We start from the raw sequence: 18817 nt of genomic DNA, 5'->3' as shown, positions 1-18817 counted from the left end.
TTGTCTGGATCAGTGGTATCAATTTCCCCCGTGTCGGGTTCCATTGATTCCATGATAATTGTCACTGTTTCCTGGTCTTCTGTCTCTGTGTGAGGTGCTGCTATTTTGGATTTCGTAATTGGTTTCAAAGGGTTGTCTTTCGGAGGTACAGATGCGGGAGTGGTAGCAGTGTCACATTCCATGGTTTCAGTTTCCAAATTATTAGTACTTCCTGAGAGTGAATCTTGTGATTCACTCCCCCAGAGGTACCTGGGAAACCATGGAATTTGCTACCACGGGAATTACTACGGGTGTCTGTTTAATAGTCTCTGTCTTTTTAGTCTTTTTGGCAACAGGTTTTTGGACAATGGTGGGTTCCTGGTTTCGTTTTAAAGTTGGGCAGTCGTAGCTAAAGTGTGTCTCTTCGTCGCAAAGTCTGCAAGTGGGCTTTTGTCCGTCATACTTTACCATGGCACGATAACTGCCAATGGTAATGTATGAGGGAATGTTTTTCGTCACCGTCATTCTTACAATCATCCAAGTTGCTAGGACAGGGTATAAAACTTCATCCTCTGCCACCCGATAGCGCTCCCACCGAGCTTCAATTACATTTCCAAATTCCTTAAGACGTGTCTGAACTACTCCCAAGTCTAGGTTCTGTGGAATCCCTGCAATTCGAACAAATTTCTCTTGGATATTGCTATCCTTTATCACTACACTAACTTCTTTCCCCTCCAATTCGGTCCTGACGATACCACTGTGTTGGGACAAAAAACTTGAGGTATATGCCTCTGACGTAAACGTAATTCTAGCGACCTGGTTTCTCGTATCTAGCACAGCAACTAGGCCTAAGAGATCCTGAGCATCAACCTTCAAACTACGCACAAAACCATGAACCGTACGCATACTCAATTTCGGGAATTGAACCCCAAAATCAATATCTACACTATTGAGCCACTTAGCAGCCATTGTCCCCTAGACAATGTAAACAAACTGCCAAAAAAAGGGGAGGGGAAGGACCCCACACACGTAAACAAACACGACAAATAAAACAATTGGCAACAAAACACTACAAAAACAGCTAAACTATACAAAATAAACACTCAAAAACACGAATATAACAACAAAAAGTAATAAAAAATAACAAAAACTCACAAAATGATGGAAAAACGGGAGAACACAAAAAGACGTCTGCATCCGACGCAGCTTAACTTCTGGGAGCTGACGAGACCAGGTTTTTTCTGCGTGGTATGGCCGTTGACATTTTAAAACGAGACTGAATTGAATACACTCACGGAATGATTTTCCAACATTGAAACCTACACAAGGACGATTGATTTCTATAATTAAGGATATTGGACTGGTAACCATCGTGTTCGTTGAGCCCCCATTATTCTATGAGATAGAAATTCACATTCCTCGGTAAAGTCACTGATGGTTAAGAACCGCTCTAAACTTCCCTTGTTGGTGTTTAAAAAAATAGCTATCAGTGTGTACGATGTGAAATAACAAAATTTACCACTAGATGGCGTTTAATAGAGTGTCAAAATTCACCACGAGATGGTTTTAACTAAAACTTTGATTCATTTACGAAACTCTTGCTGGCTATAAAAGGTTTGATGCCAACAGCATCCCGTTTTCCCAAGCGGTCATCCTTCTAGGTACTAACGGGACCCGACGCAGCTTAACTTCTGGGAGCTGACGAGACCAGGTTTTTTCTGCGTGGTATGGCCGTTGACGTTTTAATACGAGACTGAATTGAATACACTCACGGAATGATTTTCCAACATTGAAACCTACACAAGGACGATTGATTTCTATAATTAAGGATATTGGACTGGTAACCATCGTGTTCGTTGAGCCACCATTATTCTATGAGATAGAAATTCACATTCCTCGGTAAAGTCACTGATGGTTAAGAACCGCTCTAAACTTCCCTTGTTGGTGTTTAAAAAAATAGCTATCAGTGTGTATGATGTGAAATAACAAAATTTACCACTAGATGGCGTTTAATAGAGTGTCAAAATTCACCACGAGATGGTTTTAACTAAAACTTTGATTCATTTACGAAACTCTTGCTGGCTATAAAAGGTTTGATGCCAACAGCATCCCGTATTCCCAAGCGGTCACCCTTCTAGGTACTAACGGGACCCGACGCAGCTTAACTTCTGGGAGCTGACGAGACCAGGTTTTTTCTGCGTGGTATGGCCGTTGACATTTTAATACGAGACTGAATTGAATACACTCACGGAATGATTTTCCAACATTGAAACCTACACAAGGACGATTGATTTCTATAATTAAGGATATTGGACTGGTAACCATCGTGTTCGTTGAGCCACCATTATTCTATGAGATAGAAATTCACATTCCTCGGTAAAGTCACTGATGGTTAAGAACCGCTCTAAACTTCCCTTGTTGGTGTTTAAAAAAATAGCTATCAGTGTGTACGATGTGAAATAACAAAATTTACCACTAGATGGCGTTTAATAGAGTGTCAAAATTCACCACGAGATGGTTTTAACTAAAACTTTGATTCATTTACGAAACTCTTGCTGGCTATAAAAGGTTTGATGCCAACAGCATCCCGTTTTCCCAAGCGGTCACCCTTCTAGGTACTAACGGGACCCGACGCAGCTTAACTTCTGGGAGCTGACGAGACCAGGTTTTTTCTGCGTGGTATGGCCGTTGACGTTTTAATACGAGACTGAATTGAATACACTCACGGAATGATTTTCCAACATTGAAACCTACACAAGGACGATTGATTTCTATAATTAAGGATATTGGACTGGTAACCATCGTGTTCGTTGAGCCACCATTATTCTATGAGATAGAAATTCACATTCCTCGGTAAAGTCACTGATGGTTAAGAACCGCTCTAAACTTCCCTTGTTGGTGTTTAAAAAAATAGCTATCAGTGTGTATGATGTGAAATAACAAAATTTACCACTAGATGGCGTTTAATAGAGTGTCAAAATTCACCACGAGATGGTTTTAACTAAAACTTTGATTCATTTACGAAACTCTTGCTGGCTATAAAAGGTTTGATGCCAACAGCATCCCGTATTCCCAAGCGGTCACCCTTCTAGGTACTAACGGGACCCGACGCAGCTTAACTTCTGGGAGCTGACGAGACCAGGTTTTTTCTGCGTGGTATGGCCGTTGACGTTTTAATACGAGACTGAATTGAATACACTCACGGAATGATTTTCCAACATTGAAACCTACACAAGGACGATTGATTTCTATAATTAAGGATATTGGACTGGTAACCATCGTGTTCGTTGAGCCACCATTATTCTATGAGATAGAAATTCACATTCCTCGGTAAAGTCACTGATGGTTAAGAACCGCTCTAAACTTCCCTTGTTGGTGTTTAAAAAAATAGCTATCAGTGTGTACGATGTGAAATAACAAAATTTACCACTAGATGGCGTTTAATAGAGTGTCAAAATTCACCACGAGATGGTTTTAACTAAAACTTTGATTCATTTACGAAACTCTTGCTGGCTATAAAAGGTTTGATGCCAACAGCATCCCGTATTCCCAAGCGGTCACCCTTCTAGGTACTAACGGGACCCGACGCAGCTTAACTTCTGGGAGCTGACGAGACCAGGTTTTTTCTGCGTGGTATGGCCGTTGACGTTTTAAAACGAGACTAAATTGAATACACTCACGGAATGATTTTCCAACATTGAAACCTACACAAGGACGATTGATTTCTATAATTAAGGATATTGGACTGGTAACCATCGTGTTCGTTGAGCCACCATTATTCTATGAGATAGAAATTCACATTCCTCGGTAAAGTCACTGATGGTTAAGAACCGCTCTAAACTTCCCTTGTTGGTGTTTAAAAAAATAGCTATCAGTGTGTACGATGTGAAATAACAAAATTTACCACTAGATGGCGTTTAATAGAGTGTCAAAATTCACCACGAGATGGTTTTAACTAAAACTTTGATTCATTTACGAAACTCTTGCTGGCTATAAAAGGTTTGATGCCAACAGCATCCCGTATTCCCAAGCGGTCACCCTTCTAGGTACTAACGGGACCCGACGCAGCTTAACTTCTGGGAGCTGACGAGACCAGGTTTTTTCTGCGTGGTATGGCCGTTGACGTTTTAATACGAGACTGAATTGAATACACTCACGGAATGATTTTCCAACATTGAAACCTACACAAGGACGATTGATTTCTATAATTAAGGATATTGGACTGGTAACCATCGTGTTCGTTGAGCCACCATTATTCTATGAGATAGAAATTCACATTCCTCGGTAAAGTCACTGATGGTTAAGAACCGCTCTAAACTTCCCTTGTTGGTGTTTAAAAAAATAGCTATCAGTGTGTACGATGTGAAATAACAAAATTTACCACTAGATGGCGTTTAATAGAGTGTCAAAATTCACCACGAGATGGTTTTAACTAAAACTTTGATTCATTTACGAAACTCTTGCTGGCTATAAAAGGTTTGATGCCAACAGCATCCCGTATTCCCAAGCGGTCACCCTTCTAGGTACTAACGGGACCCGACGCAGCTTAACTTCTGGGAGCTGACGAGACCAGGTTTTTTCTGCGTGGTATGGCCGTTGACGTTTTAATACGAGACTGAATTGAATACACTCACGGAATGATTTTCCAACATTGAAACCTACACAAGGACGATTGATTTCTATAATTAAGGATATTGGACTGGTAACCATCGTGTTCGTTGAGCCACCATTATTCTATGAGATAGAAATTCACATTCCTCAGGTAAAGTCACTGATGGTTAAGAACCGCTCTAAACTTCCCTTGTTGGTGTTTAAAAAAATAGCTATCAGTGTGTATGATGTGAAATAACAAAATTTACCACTAGATGGCGTTTAATAGAGTGTCAAAATTCACCACGAGATGGTTTTAACTAAAACTTTGATTCATTTACGAAACTCTTGCTGGCTATAAAAGGTTTGATGCCAACAGCATCCCGTATTCCCAAGCGGTCACCCTTCTAGGTACTAACGGGACCCGACGCAGCTTAACTTCTGGGAGCTGACGAGACCAGGTTTTTTCTGCGTGGTATGGCCGTTGACGTTTTAATACGAGACTGAATTGAATACACTCACGGAATGATTTTCCAACATTGAAACCTACACAAGGACGATTGATTTCTATAATTAAGGATATTGGACTGGTAACCATCGTGTTCGTTGAGCCACCATTATTCTATGAGATAGAAATTCACATTCCTCGGTAAAGTCACTGATGGTTAAGAACCGCTCTAAACTTCCCTTGTTGGTGTTTAAAAAAATAGCTATCAGTGTGTACGATGTGAAATAACAAAATTTACCACTAGATGGCGTTTAATAGAGTGTCAAAATTCACCACGAGATGGTTTTAACTAAAACTTTGATTCATTTACGAAACTCTTGCTGGCTATAAAAGGTTTGATGCCAACAGCATCCCGTATTCCCAAGCGGTCACCCTTCTAGGTACTAACGGGACCCGACGCAGCTTAACTTCTGGGAGCTGACGAGACCAGGTTTTTTCTGCGTGGTATGGCCGTTGACGTTTTAATACGAGACTGAATTGAATACACTCACGGAATGATTTTCCAACATTGAAACCTACACAAGGACGATTGATTTCTATAATTAAGGATATTGGACTGGTAACCATCGTGTTCGTTGAGCCACCATTATTCTATGAGATAGAAATTCACATTCCTCAGTAAAGTCACTGATGGTTAAGAACCGCTCTAAACTTCCCTTGTTGGTGTTTAAAAAAATAGCTATCAGTGTGTATGATGTGAAATAACAAAATTTACCACTAGATGGCGTTTAATAGAGTGTCAAAATTCACCACGAGATGGTTTTAACTAAAACTTTGATTCATTTACGAAACTCTTGCTGGCTATAAAAGGTTTGATGCCAACAGCATCCCGTATTCCCAAGCGGTCACCCTTCTAGGTACTAACGGGACCCGACGCAGCTTAACTTCTGGGAGCTGACGAGACCAGGTTTTTTCTGCGTGGTATGGCCGTTGACGTTTTAATACGAGACTGAATTGAATACACTCACGGAATGATTTTCCAACATTGAAACCTACACAAGGACGATTGATTTCTATAATTAAGGATATTGGACTGGTAACCATCGTGTTCGTTGAGCCACCATTATTCTATGAGATAGAAATTCACATTCCTCGGTAAAGTCACTGATGGTTAAGAACCGCTCTAAACTTCCCTTGTTGGTGTTTAAAAAAATAGCTATCAGTGTGTATGATGTGAAATAACAAAATTTACCACTAGATGGCGTTTAATAGAGTGTCAAAATTCACCACGAGATGGTTTTAACTAAAACTTTGATTCATTTACGAAACTCTTGCTGGCTATAAAAGGTTTGATGCCAACAGCATCCCGTATTCCCAAGCGGTCACCCTTCTAGGTACTAACGGGACCCGACGCAGCTTAACTTCTGGGAGCTGACGAGACCAGGTTTTTTCTGCGTGGTATGGCCGTTGACGTTTTAATACGAGACTGAATTGAATACACTCACGGAATGATTTTCCAACATTGAAACCTACACAAGGACGATTGATTTCTATAATTAAGGATATTGGACTGGTAACCATCGTGTTCGTTGAGCCACCATTATTCTATGAGATAGAAATTCACATTCCTCGGTAAAGTCACTGATGGTTAAGAACCGCTCTAAACTTCCCTTGTTGGTGTTTAAAAAAATAGCTATCAGTGTGTATGATGTGAAATAACAAAATTTACCACTAGATGGCGTTTAATAGAGTGTCAAAATTCACCACGAGATGGTTTTAACTAAAACTTTGATTCATTTACGAAACTCTTGCTGGCTATAAAAGGTTTGATGCCAACAGCATCCCGTATTCCCAAGCGGTCACCCTTCTAGGTACTAACGGGACCCGACGCAGCTTAACTTCTGGGAGCTGACGAGACCAGGTTTTTTCTGCGTGGTATGGCCGTTGACATTTTAATACGAGACTGAATTGAATACACTCACGGAATGATTTTCCAACATTGAAACCTACACAAGGACGATTGATTTCTATAATTAAGGATATTGGACTGGTAACCATCGTGTTCGTTGAGCCACCATTATTCTATGAGATAGAAATTCACATTCCTCGGTAAAGTCACTGATGGTTAAGAACCGCTCTAAACTTCCCTTGTTGGTGTTTAAAAAAATAGCTATCAGTGTGTACGATGTGAAATAACAAAATTTACCACTAGATGGCGTTTAATAGAGTGTCAAAATTCACCACGAGATGGTTTTAACTAAAACTTTGATTCATTTACGAAACTCTTGCTGGCTATAAAAGGTTTGATGCCAACAGCATCCCGTATTCCCAAGCGGTCACCCTTCTAGGTACTAACGGGACCCGACGCAGCTTAACTTCTGGGAGCTGACGAGACCAGGTTTTTTCTGCGTGGTATGGCCGTTGACGTTTTAATACGAGACTGAATTGAATACACTCACGGAATGATTTTCCAACATTGAAACCTACACAAGGACGATTGATTTCTATAATTAAGGATATTGGACTGGTAACCATCGTGTTCGTTGAGCCACCATTATTCTATGAGATAGAAATTCACATTCCTCGGTAAAGTCACTGATGGTTAAGAACCGCTCTAAACTTCCCTTGTTGGTGTTTAAAAAAATAGCTATCAGTGTGTATGATGTGAAATAACAAAATTTACCACTAGATGGCGTTTAATAGAGTGTCAAAATTCACCACGAGATGGTTTTAACTAAAACTTTGATTCATTTACGAAACTCTTGCTGGCTATAAAAGGTTTGATGCCAACAGCATCCCGTATTCCCAAGCGGTCACCCTTCTAGGTACTAACGGGACCCGACGCAGCTTAACTTCTGGGAGCTGACGAGACCAGGTTTTTTCTGCGTGGTATGGCCGTTGACATTTTAAAACGAGACTAAATTGAATACACTCACGGAATGATTTTCCAACATTGAAACCTACACAAGGACGATTGATTTCTATAATTGTAAAGTAAAGTCCAAACCCGCTTCTCATCTTTTCCCTTTTGGCCACCAGAGTGGTACTACGGTTTAGTACTAATCTCCACAGCTGTAGTGGAGAGGTCTGTAATATCTCTCGGGTTACTTGCTTCTACGATCTATACTGTGAAGGTACTGTCTCTCTATTTACATTATCCCTATCTATGTATCTTGTCTAAATTCCCACGTACATAACTGCTCTATGTAAGTGTGTGTTAATGTACAAGTGTTGTGGGTTCAGGGTTAATAAAGTAACGTTGTCTGCGAGTAGAAGCAGGGAGAGATAGCTTGTGAGTTAACTTTTTTATTAGGTTATGGGCCCAGTTATTGCTAGAAGTATATTTGTTGAAATTACTCGATATTGTTAGTACTTAGGCCCCAGTTTTTTTTTGTTTGGGGGGAAAAATTTGTCTGAATAATATACGTAATATATTGTAAAAAAAAATCTTTTTTTTTTGGGGGTAACACGTCTGTGCACATACTGGCTTTTAATTTTACAACCTCATGCAAGGCCTGCCTGGGACTAGGGAGTATACAAATAGACTAAGTGTACAGTAGAAATCCATCGCAGTTTTTCTTTTGCATCTAAGTCTTTGGACCTGCTGATTTTGTTGTTTGTGTAGGCCTACATGTAGCTCCCTGTCTAATGTGTGTATTTTTTTTTGTTAGAAAGAAAAAAAAAAACGAAACATTAACGATGGCAAATGTTGGACCTCCAGTTGGTGAGGTGAGACACATCGCCAAACTTAACTTGTTGAACTGGGGTTCATGGAGATATGGCATATCAATATTGCTTGAAAGAAGCAAGCTGTTTCGTGTGACACTGAGACAGGAACTTAAACCAGCTGAGGTAATTATTGTTGTGTATTGATCATGTTATATGACTTGATGTGGTGACTAAAGTGATCTGTCAGAAATCCACTGAAGACAGCTGAGTATGTAATAGAGTATTCTCATGAATACACTATATCTTACGGCTGTAGGAAAACAAAAGTATAGTGATAACACAGAAATCACTGAAGACAGCTGAGTATGTAATAGAGTGTTCCCATGAACATACTATGTCTTACGGCTGTAGGAAAACTGATGTGTAGTGATGTAAAGAATGACAAAAGAAAATCTGAATTGTCATATCTTACTACTGCAATCAACACAGTGTGGTATTGAATGGCTATGTACATGTGTGTGCTCTTCGTTTAGTGTTAGCCATATCGTACTACTGTGTCTAATTGAGACTAAACTTAAATTGGTCTGATTGTTACAGATTCTGAACGATGCTGGTGTGGTGACGAATCAGGCCCTTATTGATGTTTGGGATCAGAAAGATGTTGATGCCAGGATGATCATCTACTGCAACATCGAGCCTCAACTACAGGTGCTAGTTGAAGGGAGTCGTACAGCTGCTGATATGTGGGATCGGCTTATACTCCAATTTGCTCAAGCAGCTGCTGCGAATGCAAACCTGCTGTTGAGTAAATTCACGAATTACCGATATGAAAAAGGAAACAACGTGTTGAGTCACGTCAACAGAGTGAGGACAATGGCTGAAGAACTAAGAAACCTCAACTCTGCAGTGTCAGAACAACAAGTTGTCATGAAGATCCTGGCAACACTTCCACCAAGTTACAGACCTTTCTTGTCTGCCTGGCAGAGTGTACCTCCTGCTGAACAAACGATCGACAATCTGACCACCAGATTAGTCGGAGAAGAGATCATGAGCATCGAACGAAATGGAGGAGAAGATGATCCTGCAGATACTGCCTTTTTCGCCACCCGTGCGCCACAGATAACCAACCACACTGATCAGGGTCGTGCTGCTAGAGGCCATAGAGGTGGCTACTCACGTGGAAGAAGCGGACGAGGTGGTGTTCGTGGAAGAGGAACACATCATAATTATGGAGGCCGTAGGGGAAATCAACATCACGATTCATCAAATGAACAAAGGCCGCAAGTTATCTGCTACAAATGTGATCAACCTGGTCACAAGGCGTTCAACTGCCCTGAGAAACGAAGTGAAGAGAGAAAACAAGCTAGGGACGACAGTTTCAACAAAAACCGATCAGATGGAAAATCATTTGGAGCTGTGTCCTCATCCCTCTGTCTTATGGCCCAACGTCCGTCCCACTGGCTAGCTGACTCTGGCGCAACACACCATATGACTGAGCAAAAATCCTTCTTCACAACCTATCGAGAGATACCACCAGGAACATGGAAGGTGAACGGTATCGGTGGAGTCGTGTTATCAGCATTAGGAATCGGTACTATTGAGGTGACTGCCCTTGTCAATGGCAAACCGGTCTATGGTGAACTACAAGAAGTTCTACACGTCCCTGGCATCGGACCAAGTCTTTTCTCGATTGGCTGTGCTACAGCTGCTGGCATGAATGTGCTTTTCTCTGAAACCAAGGTAACTCTGTCTGTCAATCAAAACACAGTAATTGTTGGTCAAAGAATTGGTGAAACGCTGTATTATCTACAAATATCTGCCAATAACAAAGAACGAGAGGATTCCGCTAACGCGGCCAAACTGAAAATTGGAACGGTTCATCAGAGATTTGCCCATCTCAATTGCAAGGACATTGTGAGAATGAAGAAAACGGATGCAGTAAAGGACCTTGGACATGAAGATGATGATCTCTCTTTCTCCTGTGAGGCGTGCATATTTGGTAAACTGCATAGAACACCTTTTCCAACCGAAGGACATGTAAAAAGCAACAGAAGTATGTGAACTCGTTCATGGCGATGTTGGAGGACCATTACATGTATCTACGTTTGATGACTTCAAGTATTACTCTCTACTAAAAGACGACTACACCAACTACACCGACGTCAAACTCATTAAGAAGAAGAATGGAGTCGTGGAGCACATCATGGAGTTCTACGAGCGCATCAAGAATCAAACTGGCAAGCTGATTAAAATCCTAAGGACAGATCAAGGACGTGAGTACGAAGGTGAACGACTGGCTACCTGGAAAAAGCAGAAAGGCATTATCCACCAAACTACCAATCGTTACACCCCACAACAGAATGGAGTTTCTGAAAGGTCAAACCGTACTCTAATGGACGGTGTTCGCAGCTCCATGTACAACAATAACAACAGCAACCAACTGCCTCAGAACACTGGCAGACATCTGATGGAGCTATGGGGTGAGTTCCTGTGTGCCACCGTTTATGTCAGGAACCGTTCTGTCAGTTCAATATCAGACGTCACTCCGTACGAAAAATTATTTAACAAAAAACCGTCTGTTGCTCATCTCCGCATTCTAGGTTGTCGAGCCTATGCTCATGTTCCAGACGCAGTGCGAAAAAATTGGAACCAAAAGCTGTTGCGTGCTGGTTCGTAGGATACTGTGACAACATCAAAGGATGGCGTCTATGGGACCCTGTAACAAGGAAGATCATCATCTCTCGTGACGTATCCTTCGATGAATCAATACTCATCGGTGACACAACCAACGCTGCTGAAACAAACTTCAACCCGTGTGACCCGTTTCAAATCGTTATGGAAGTTCTCAACATGCATCGTAACGCTGAACAAGAAGAAAATCCCGAGCAACCTGCCTTGGAAGAAGAAGGAATCATTGAACCAATTCCGAACATCATCGCGGATGTGCCTCCTGCTGTACCTTCGGATAGTGAGAAAGCTGTTGAGATAGAAATAGCGACGCCTGTACCAGCCGCATCTAGTCAAAACAGCAGTATCAACCCTGTCGACATTCAGCATAACTATCGAAGGTCGCGGCGGATTCAGTTATTACAATCTAAGAAATCTTGCGGAAAAACTGCGTCGACCAGTGGCTCAGGAGAGCTTTTTGAATCGGATGTGGATGAGCCTAAGTCCTATAAAGAAGCGGTCCAGTCCAAGTATGCTGCCCAATGGATGAAGGCCTTCGAGGAGGAGTACCAGTCACTTATCGAAAACAAATCGTGGGAGCTCGTGCTGCGATCTCAAATACCAACCAACAGCAACGTCATCGGACACAAATGGATCGGGAAGTACAAGCCAGGGTATGGAGAAGTTCCGGCCCGCTTCAAAGGTCGACTCACAGCAGTTGGTTGTCGTCAACGCTATGGGATTGATTTTGACGAGACGTTTGCACCTGTCCCACGCTCCGAGACCGTTCGTGCAACTCTATCTCTGATGGCCACTCTCGACATGGACATCATCCAGATTGACATCAAGACAGCGTTCCTTAATGCAACTCTCGACAAGCCAGTGTATATGACACAACCCGAAGGATTCATCGAACCCGGCAAAGAGGATCACGTGTGTCGCCTTCTTAAGGCACTCTACGGTACCAAGCAGGCCCCTCGACTCTGGAGCAAACGACTGGAAGAGGCTATCCGGAAATTTGGTTTGAAGCCAATATCAGCGGACACCTGCATCTTTGTCCGTACCAGCAAAGAAGAAAAATCTATTCTAATTAAATTTGTCGATGATTTGGTTTATGGCAGTACTCTAGGTGGATCGCTCGAGACATTTTCACAATTCATGAGTGCTGAGTTCCAAGTTCACTTCCTTCCGCTTGAAAGATTCATTGGTATCAACGTAGTACGCGACAGAAAAAACCGCCAAATTTTCATATCGCAGACTCATCTGATCATGGACATACTTGAAGAACACGGCATGGTCAACTGCAACCCCAAATCTACTCCTGCTGACTCTAATGCTCGTCTTAGCGCTGCAATGGTCCCGAAGAGTGAGGGAGAGAAGAAGAAGAAGCCGTCAACAAAGTATCGATCGGTCGTGGGCGCCTTACTATATCTGTCAACAACTACTCGTCCTGATATCTCCTATAGCGTCTCTCAAGTAGCCAAGTTCTGCGAAAACCCCCAGCCGGCTCACTGGAATGGCGTGAAACGGATCCTTGCTTATCTGAAAGCTACGTGTGACTACGGTTTGTGGCTTGGTGGAAGAGAAGAATGTGTTGTTGGATATACTGATGCTGATTATGCCGGTGACTTAGATGATTCCAAATCAACGTCAGGTAACATTTTCTTTTACAAAGGCGGTCCTGTTTCCTGGGGATGCTCCAAACAAACCTGCGTCGCTCTCTCCACTACTGAGAGTGAATACATTGCAGCCACTAAAGCGGCACAGACCGCAATCTGGCTTGGCCTACTAGAAACGGAGCTTGAGACGGAAGAGCTATACCTTTCAACCGTGACATCCAAAACACCAACACCTGTTACCATCTTCTGCGACAATCAAAGCGCCATTCGGCGTGTGAAAAATCCAGAATTCCATCAGCGAACCCGTCATATCAACGTGCGGTACAACTTCATCAAGGATTACCAGGAGAAGAACCAGATCAGCCTGCAGTACGTCGAGTCATCAAACCAACTTGCTGACATATTCACCAAGCCTCTGCCGGCACCCGCTTTCACCGACATACGAGGAAGAATTGGCGTCGGAACATTATTGAAGGAATAAGAGAACCGTGTTCGAGGGAGAGTGTAAAGTAAAGTCCAAACCCGCTTCTCATCTTTTCCCTTTTGGCCACCAGAGTGGTACTACGGTTTAGTACTAATCTCCACAGCTGTAGTGGAGAGGTCTGTAATATCTCTCGGGTTACTTGCTTCTACGATCTATACTGTGAAGGTACTGTCTCTCTATTTACATTATCCCTATCTATGTATCTTGTCTAAATTCCCACGTACATAACTGCTCTATGTAAGTGTGTGTTAATGTACAAGTGTTGTGGGTTCAGGGTTAATAAAGTAACGTTGTCTGCGAGTAGAAGCAGGGAGAGATAGCTTGTGAGTTAACTTTTTTATTAATAATTAAGGATATTGGACTGGTCACTGATGGTTAAGAACCGCTCTAAACTTCCCTTGTTGGTGTTTAAAAAAATAGCTATCAGTGTGTACGATGTGAAATAACAAAATTTACCACTAGATGGCGTTTAATAGAGTGTCAAAATTCACCACGAGATGGTTTTAACTAAAACTTTGATTCATTTACGAAACTCTTGCTGGCTATAAAAGGTTTGATGCCAACAGCATCCCGTATTCCCAAGCGGTCACCCTTCTAGGTACTAACGGGACCCGACGCAGCTTAACTTCTGGGAGCTGACGAGACCAGGTTTTTTCTGCGTGGTATGGCCGTTGACATTTTAAAACGAGACTAAATTGAATACACTCACGGAATGATTTTCCAACATTGAAACCTACACAAGGACGATTGATTTCTATAATTAAGGATATTGGACTGGTAACCATCGTGTTCGTTGAGCCACCATTATTCTATGAGATAGAAATTCACATTCCTCGGTAAAGTCACTGATGGTTAAGAACCGCTCTAAACTTCCCTTGTTGGTGTTTAAAAAAATAGCTATCAGTGTGTACGATGTGAAATAACAAAATTTACCACTAGATGGCGTTTAATAGAGTGTCAAAATTCACCACGAGATGGTTTTAACTAAAACTTTGATTCATTTACGAAACTCTTGCTGGCTATAAAAAGTTTGATGCCAACAGCATCCCGTATTCCCAAGCGGTCACCCTTCTAGGTACTAACAGGACCCGACGCAGCTTAACTTCTGGGAGCTGACGAGACCAGGTTTTTTCTGCGTGGTATGGCCGTTGACGTTTTAATACGAGACTGAATTGAATACACTCACGGAATGATTTTCCAACATTGAAACCTACACAAGGACGATTGATTTCTATAATTAAGGATATTGGACTGGTAACCATCGTGTTCGTTGAGCCACCATTATTCTATGAGATAGAAATTCACATTCCTCGGTAAAGTCACTGATGGTTAAGAACCGCTCTAAACTTCCCTTGTTGGTGTTTAAAAAAATAGCTATCAGTGTGTATGATGTGAAATAACAAAATTTACCACTAGATGGCGTTTAATAGAGTGTCAAAATTCACCACGAGATGGTTTTAACTAAAACTTTGATTCATTTACGAAACTCTTGCTGGCTATAAAAGGTTTGATGCCAACAGCATCCCGTATTCCCAAGCGGTCACCCTTCTAGGTACTAACGGGACCCGACGCAGCTTAACTTCTGGGAGCTGACGAGACCAGGTTTTTTCTGCGTGGTATGGCCGTTGACATTTTAAAACGAGACTAAATTGAATACACTCACGGAATGATTTTCCAACATTGAAACCTACACAAGGACGATTGATTTCTATAATTAAGGATATTGGACTGGTAACCATCGTGTTCGTTGAGCCACCATTATTCTATGAGATAGAAATTCACATTCCTCGGTAAAGTCACTGATGGTTAAGAACCGCTCTAAACTTCCCTTGTTGGTGTTTAAAAAAATAGCTATCAGTGTGTACGATGTGAAATAACAAAATTTACCACTAGATGGCGTTTAATAGAGTGTCAAAATTCACCACGAGATGGTTTTAACTAAAACTTTGATTCATTTACGAAACTCTTGCTGGCTATAAAAGGTTTGATGCCAACAGCATCCCGTATTCCCAAGCGGTCACCCTTCTAGGTACTAACAGGACCCGACGCAGCTTAACTTCTGGGAGCTGACGAGACCAGGTTTTTTCTGCGTGGTATGGCCGTTGACGTTTTAATACGAGACTGAATTGAATACACTCACGGAATGATTTTCCAACATTGAAACCTACACAAGGACGATTGATTTCTATAATTAAGGATATTGGACTGGTAACCATCGTGTTCGTTGAGCCACCATTATTCTATGAGATAGAAATTCACATTCCTCGGTAAAGTCACTGATGGTTAAGAACCGCTCTAAACTTCCCTTGTTGGTGTTTAAAAAAATAGCTATCAGTGTGTATGATGTGAAATAACAAAATTTACCACTAGATGGCGTTTAATAGAGTGTCAAAATTCACCACGAGATGGTTTTAACTAAAACTTTGATTCATTTACGAAACTCTTGCTGGCTATAAAAGGTTTGATGCCAACAGCATCCCGTTTTCCCAAGCGGTCATCCTTCTAGGTACTAACGGGACCCGACGCAGCTTAACTTCTGGGAGCTGACGAGACCAGGTTTTTTCTGCGTGGTATGGCCGTTGACGTTTTAATACGAGACTGAATTGAATACACTCACGGAATGATTTTCCAACATTGAAACCTACACAAGGACGATTGATTTCTATAATTAAGGATATTGGACTGGTAACCATCGTGTTCGTTGAGCCCCCATTATTCTATGAGATAGAAATTCACATTCCTCGGTAAAGTCACTGATGGTTAAGAACCGCTCTAAACTTCCCTTGTTGGTGTTTAAAAAAATAGCTATCAGTGTGTATGATGTGAAATAACAAAATTTACCACTAGATGGCGTTTAATAGAGTGTCAAAATTCACCACGAGATGGTTTTAACTAAAACTTTGATTCATTTACGAAACTCTTGCTGGCTATAAAAGGTTTGATGCCAACAGCATCCCGTATTCCCAAGCGGTCACCCTTCTAGGTACTAACGGGACCCGACGCAGCTTAACTTCTGGGAGCTGACGAGACCAGGTTTTTTCTGCGTGGTATGGCCGTTGACGTTTTAATACGAGACTGAATTGAATACACTCACGGAATGATTTTCCAACATTGAAACCTACACAAGGACGATTGATTTCTATAATTAAGGATATTGGACTGGTAACCATCGTGTTCGTTGAGCCACCATTATTCTATGAGATAGAAATTCACATTCCTCAGTAAAGTCACTGATGGTTAAGAACCACTCTAAACTTCCCTTGTTGGTGTTTAAAAAAATAGCTATCAGTGTGTATGATGTGAAATAACAAAATTTACCACTAGATGGCGTTTAATAGAGTGTCAAAATTCACCACGAGATGGTTTTAACTAAAACTTTGATTCATTTACGAAACTCTTGCTGGCTATAAAGGTTTGATGCCAACAGCATCCCGTATTCCCAAGCGGTCACCCTTCTAGGTACTAACGGGACCCGACGCAGCTTAACTTCTGGGAGCTGACGAGACCAGGTTTTTTCTGCGTGGTATGGCCGTTGACATTTTAAAACGAGACTAAATTGAATACACTCACGGAATGATTTTCCAACATTGAAACCTACACAAGGACGATTGATTTCTATAATTAAGGATATTGGACTGGTAACCATCGTGTTCGTTGAGCCACCATTATTCTATGAGATAGAAATTCACATTCCTCAGTAAAGTCACTGATGGTTAAGAACCACTCTAAACTTCCCTTGTTGGTGTTTAAAAAAATAGCTATCAGTGTGTACGATGTGAAATAACAAAATTTACCACTAGATGGCGTTTAATAGAGTGTCAAAATTCACCACGAGATGGTTTTAACTAAAACTTTGATTCATTTACGAAACTCTTGCTGGCTATAAAAGGTTTGATGCCAACAGCATCCCGTATTCCCAAGCGGTCACCCTTCTAGGTACTAACAGGACCCGACGCAGCTTAACTTCTGGGAGCTGACGAGACCAGGTTTTTTCTGCGTGGTATGGCCGTTGACGTTTTAATACGAGACTGAATTGAATACACTCACGGAATGATTTTCCAACATTGAAACCTACACAAGGACGATTGATTTCTATAATTAAGGATATTGGACTGGTAACCATCGTGTTCGTTGAGCCACCATTATTCTATGAGATAGAAATTCACATTCCTCGGTAAAGTCACTGATGGTTAAGAACCGCTCTAAACTTCCCTTTGTTGGTGTTTAAAAAAATAGCTATCAGTGTGTATGATGTGAAATAACAAAATTTACCACTAGATGGCGTTTAATAGAGTGTCAAAATTCACCACGAGATGGTTTTAACTAAAACTTTGATTCATTTACGAAACTCTTGCTGGCTATAAAAGGTTTGATGCCAACAGCATCCCGTATTCCCAAGCGGTCACCCTTCTAGGTACTAACGGGACCCGACGCAGCTTAACTTCTGGGGAGCTGACGAGACCAGGTTTTTTCTGCGTGGTATGGCCGTTGACATTTTAAAACGAGACTAAATTGAATACACTCACGGAATGATTTTCCAACATTGGAAACCTACACAAGGACGATTGATTTCTATAATTAAGGATATTGGACTGGTAACCATCGTGTTCGTTGAGCCCACCATTATTCTTATGAGATAGAAATTCACATTCCTCGGTAAAGTCACTGATGGTTAAGAACCGCTCTAAACTTCCCTTGTTGGTGTTTAAAAAAATAGCTATCAGTGTGTACGATGTGAAATAACAAAATTTACCACTAGATGGCGTTTAATAGAGTGTCAAAATTCACCACGAGATGGTTTTAACTAAAACTTTGATTCATTTACGAAACTCTTGCTGGCTATAAAAGGTTTGATGCCAACAGCATCCCGTTTTCCCAAGCGGTCATCCTTCTAGGTACTAACGGGACCCGACGCAGCTTAACTTCTGGGAGCTGACGAGACCAGGTTTTTTCTGCGTGGTATGGCCGTTGACGTTTTAATACGAGACTGAATTGAATACACTCACGGAATGATTTTCCAACATTGAAACCTACACAAGGACGATTGATTTCTATAATTAAGGATATTGGACTGGTAACCATCGTGTTCGTTGAGCCCCCTTATTATTCTATGAGATAGAAATTCACATTCCTCGGTAAAGTCACTGATGGTTAAGAACCGCTCTAAACTTCCCTTGTTGGTGTTTAAAAAAATAGCTATCAGTGTGTATGATGTGAAATAACAAAATTTACCACTAGATGGCGTTTAATAGAGTGTCAAAATTCACCACGAGATGGTTTTAACTAAAACTTTGATTCATTTACGAAACTCTTGCTGGCTATAAAAGGTTTGATGCCAACAGCATCCCGTATTCCCAAGCG

The 18817-nt window shown here is 41.4% G+C and overlaps 17 non-coding genes and 7 pseudogenes across 17 annotated transcripts; all 24 read right to left on the bottom strand.

Annotated features, from left to right (window-relative positions):
- Positions 1–1599: 1599 nt before the first annotated feature.
- On the bottom strand, positions 1600–1718 carry LOC123468778 (annotated as a pseudogene).
- Positions 1719–2076: 358 nt separating this feature from the next.
- Positions 2077–2195, bottom strand: LOC123468799. Its single transcript, XR_006642376.1, has one exon. It is a non-coding gene; the product is annotated as a 5S ribosomal RNA (ribosomal RNA).
- Positions 2196–2553: 358 nt separating this feature from the next.
- Positions 2554–2672, bottom strand: LOC123468827. The gene has a single exon (XR_006642404.1). It is a non-coding gene; the product is annotated as a 5S ribosomal RNA (ribosomal RNA).
- Positions 2673–3030: 358 nt separating this feature from the next.
- Positions 3031–3149, bottom strand: LOC123468798. Its single transcript, XR_006642375.1, has one exon. It is a non-coding gene; the product is annotated as a 5S ribosomal RNA (ribosomal RNA).
- Positions 3150–3507: 358 nt separating this feature from the next.
- On the bottom strand, positions 3508–3626 carry LOC123468796. Its single transcript, XR_006642373.1, has one exon. It is a non-coding gene; the product is annotated as a 5S ribosomal RNA (ribosomal RNA).
- Positions 3627–3984: 358 nt separating this feature from the next.
- LOC123468795 lies at positions 3985–4103 on the bottom strand. The gene has a single exon (XR_006642372.1). It is a non-coding gene; the product is annotated as a 5S ribosomal RNA (ribosomal RNA).
- Positions 4104–4461: 358 nt separating this feature from the next.
- LOC123468794 lies at positions 4462–4580 on the bottom strand. The gene has a single exon (XR_006642371.1). It is a non-coding gene; the product is annotated as a 5S ribosomal RNA (ribosomal RNA).
- A 359-nt stretch (positions 4581–4939) lies between these two features.
- LOC123468793 lies at positions 4940–5058 on the bottom strand. Its single transcript, XR_006642370.1, has one exon. It is a non-coding gene; the product is annotated as a 5S ribosomal RNA (ribosomal RNA).
- A 358-nt stretch (positions 5059–5416) lies between these two features.
- On the bottom strand, positions 5417–5535 carry LOC123468792. The gene has a single exon (XR_006642369.1). It is a non-coding gene; the product is annotated as a 5S ribosomal RNA (ribosomal RNA).
- Positions 5536–5893: 358 nt separating this feature from the next.
- LOC123468791 lies at positions 5894–6012 on the bottom strand. The gene has a single exon (XR_006642368.1). It is a non-coding gene; the product is annotated as a 5S ribosomal RNA (ribosomal RNA).
- A 358-nt stretch (positions 6013–6370) lies between these two features.
- On the bottom strand, positions 6371–6489 carry LOC123468790. The gene has a single exon (XR_006642367.1). It is a non-coding gene; the product is annotated as a 5S ribosomal RNA (ribosomal RNA).
- A 358-nt stretch (positions 6490–6847) lies between these two features.
- On the bottom strand, positions 6848–6966 carry LOC123468789. Its single transcript, XR_006642366.1, has one exon. It is a non-coding gene; the product is annotated as a 5S ribosomal RNA (ribosomal RNA).
- Positions 6967–7324: 358 nt separating this feature from the next.
- On the bottom strand, positions 7325–7443 carry LOC123468788. Its single transcript, XR_006642365.1, has one exon. It is a non-coding gene; the product is annotated as a 5S ribosomal RNA (ribosomal RNA).
- A 358-nt stretch (positions 7444–7801) lies between these two features.
- Positions 7802–7920, bottom strand: LOC123468782. Its single transcript, XR_006642364.1, has one exon. It is a non-coding gene; the product is annotated as a 5S ribosomal RNA (ribosomal RNA).
- Positions 7921–14013: 6093 nt separating this feature from the next.
- Positions 14014–14132, bottom strand: LOC123468830. The gene has a single exon (XR_006642407.1). It is a non-coding gene; the product is annotated as a 5S ribosomal RNA (ribosomal RNA).
- Positions 14133–14490: 358 nt separating this feature from the next.
- Positions 14491–14609, bottom strand: LOC123468834 (annotated as a pseudogene).
- A 358-nt stretch (positions 14610–14967) lies between these two features.
- Positions 14968–15086, bottom strand: LOC123468819. Its single transcript, XR_006642396.1, has one exon. It is a non-coding gene; the product is annotated as a 5S ribosomal RNA (ribosomal RNA).
- A 358-nt stretch (positions 15087–15444) lies between these two features.
- LOC123468833 lies at positions 15445–15563 on the bottom strand (annotated as a pseudogene).
- Positions 15564–15921: 358 nt separating this feature from the next.
- LOC123468777 lies at positions 15922–16040 on the bottom strand (annotated as a pseudogene).
- Positions 16041–16398: 358 nt separating this feature from the next.
- Positions 16399–16517, bottom strand: LOC123468808. Its single transcript, XR_006642385.1, has one exon. It is a non-coding gene; the product is annotated as a 5S ribosomal RNA (ribosomal RNA).
- A 357-nt stretch (positions 16518–16874) lies between these two features.
- On the bottom strand, positions 16875–16993 carry LOC123468797. The gene has a single exon (XR_006642374.1). It is a non-coding gene; the product is annotated as a 5S ribosomal RNA (ribosomal RNA).
- A 358-nt stretch (positions 16994–17351) lies between these two features.
- On the bottom strand, positions 17352–17470 carry LOC123468832 (annotated as a pseudogene).
- Positions 17471–17829: 359 nt separating this feature from the next.
- On the bottom strand, positions 17830–17949 carry LOC123468784 (annotated as a pseudogene).
- A 361-nt stretch (positions 17950–18310) lies between these two features.
- LOC123468835 lies at positions 18311–18429 on the bottom strand (annotated as a pseudogene).
- Positions 18430–18817: the final 388 nt, after the last annotated feature.

Source organism: Daphnia magna, unplaced genomic scaffold (assembly GCF_020631705.1).
Source record: "Daphnia magna isolate NIES unplaced genomic scaffold, ASM2063170v1.1 Dm_contigs433, whole genome shotgun sequence".
In the NCBI taxonomy this organism is placed as follows: Eukaryota; Metazoa; Arthropoda; class Branchiopoda; order Diplostraca; family Daphniidae; genus Daphnia; species Daphnia magna.
Note: the sequence above shows the minus strand (reverse complement) of the source record. Positions and strands in the feature narration are given on the sequence as shown.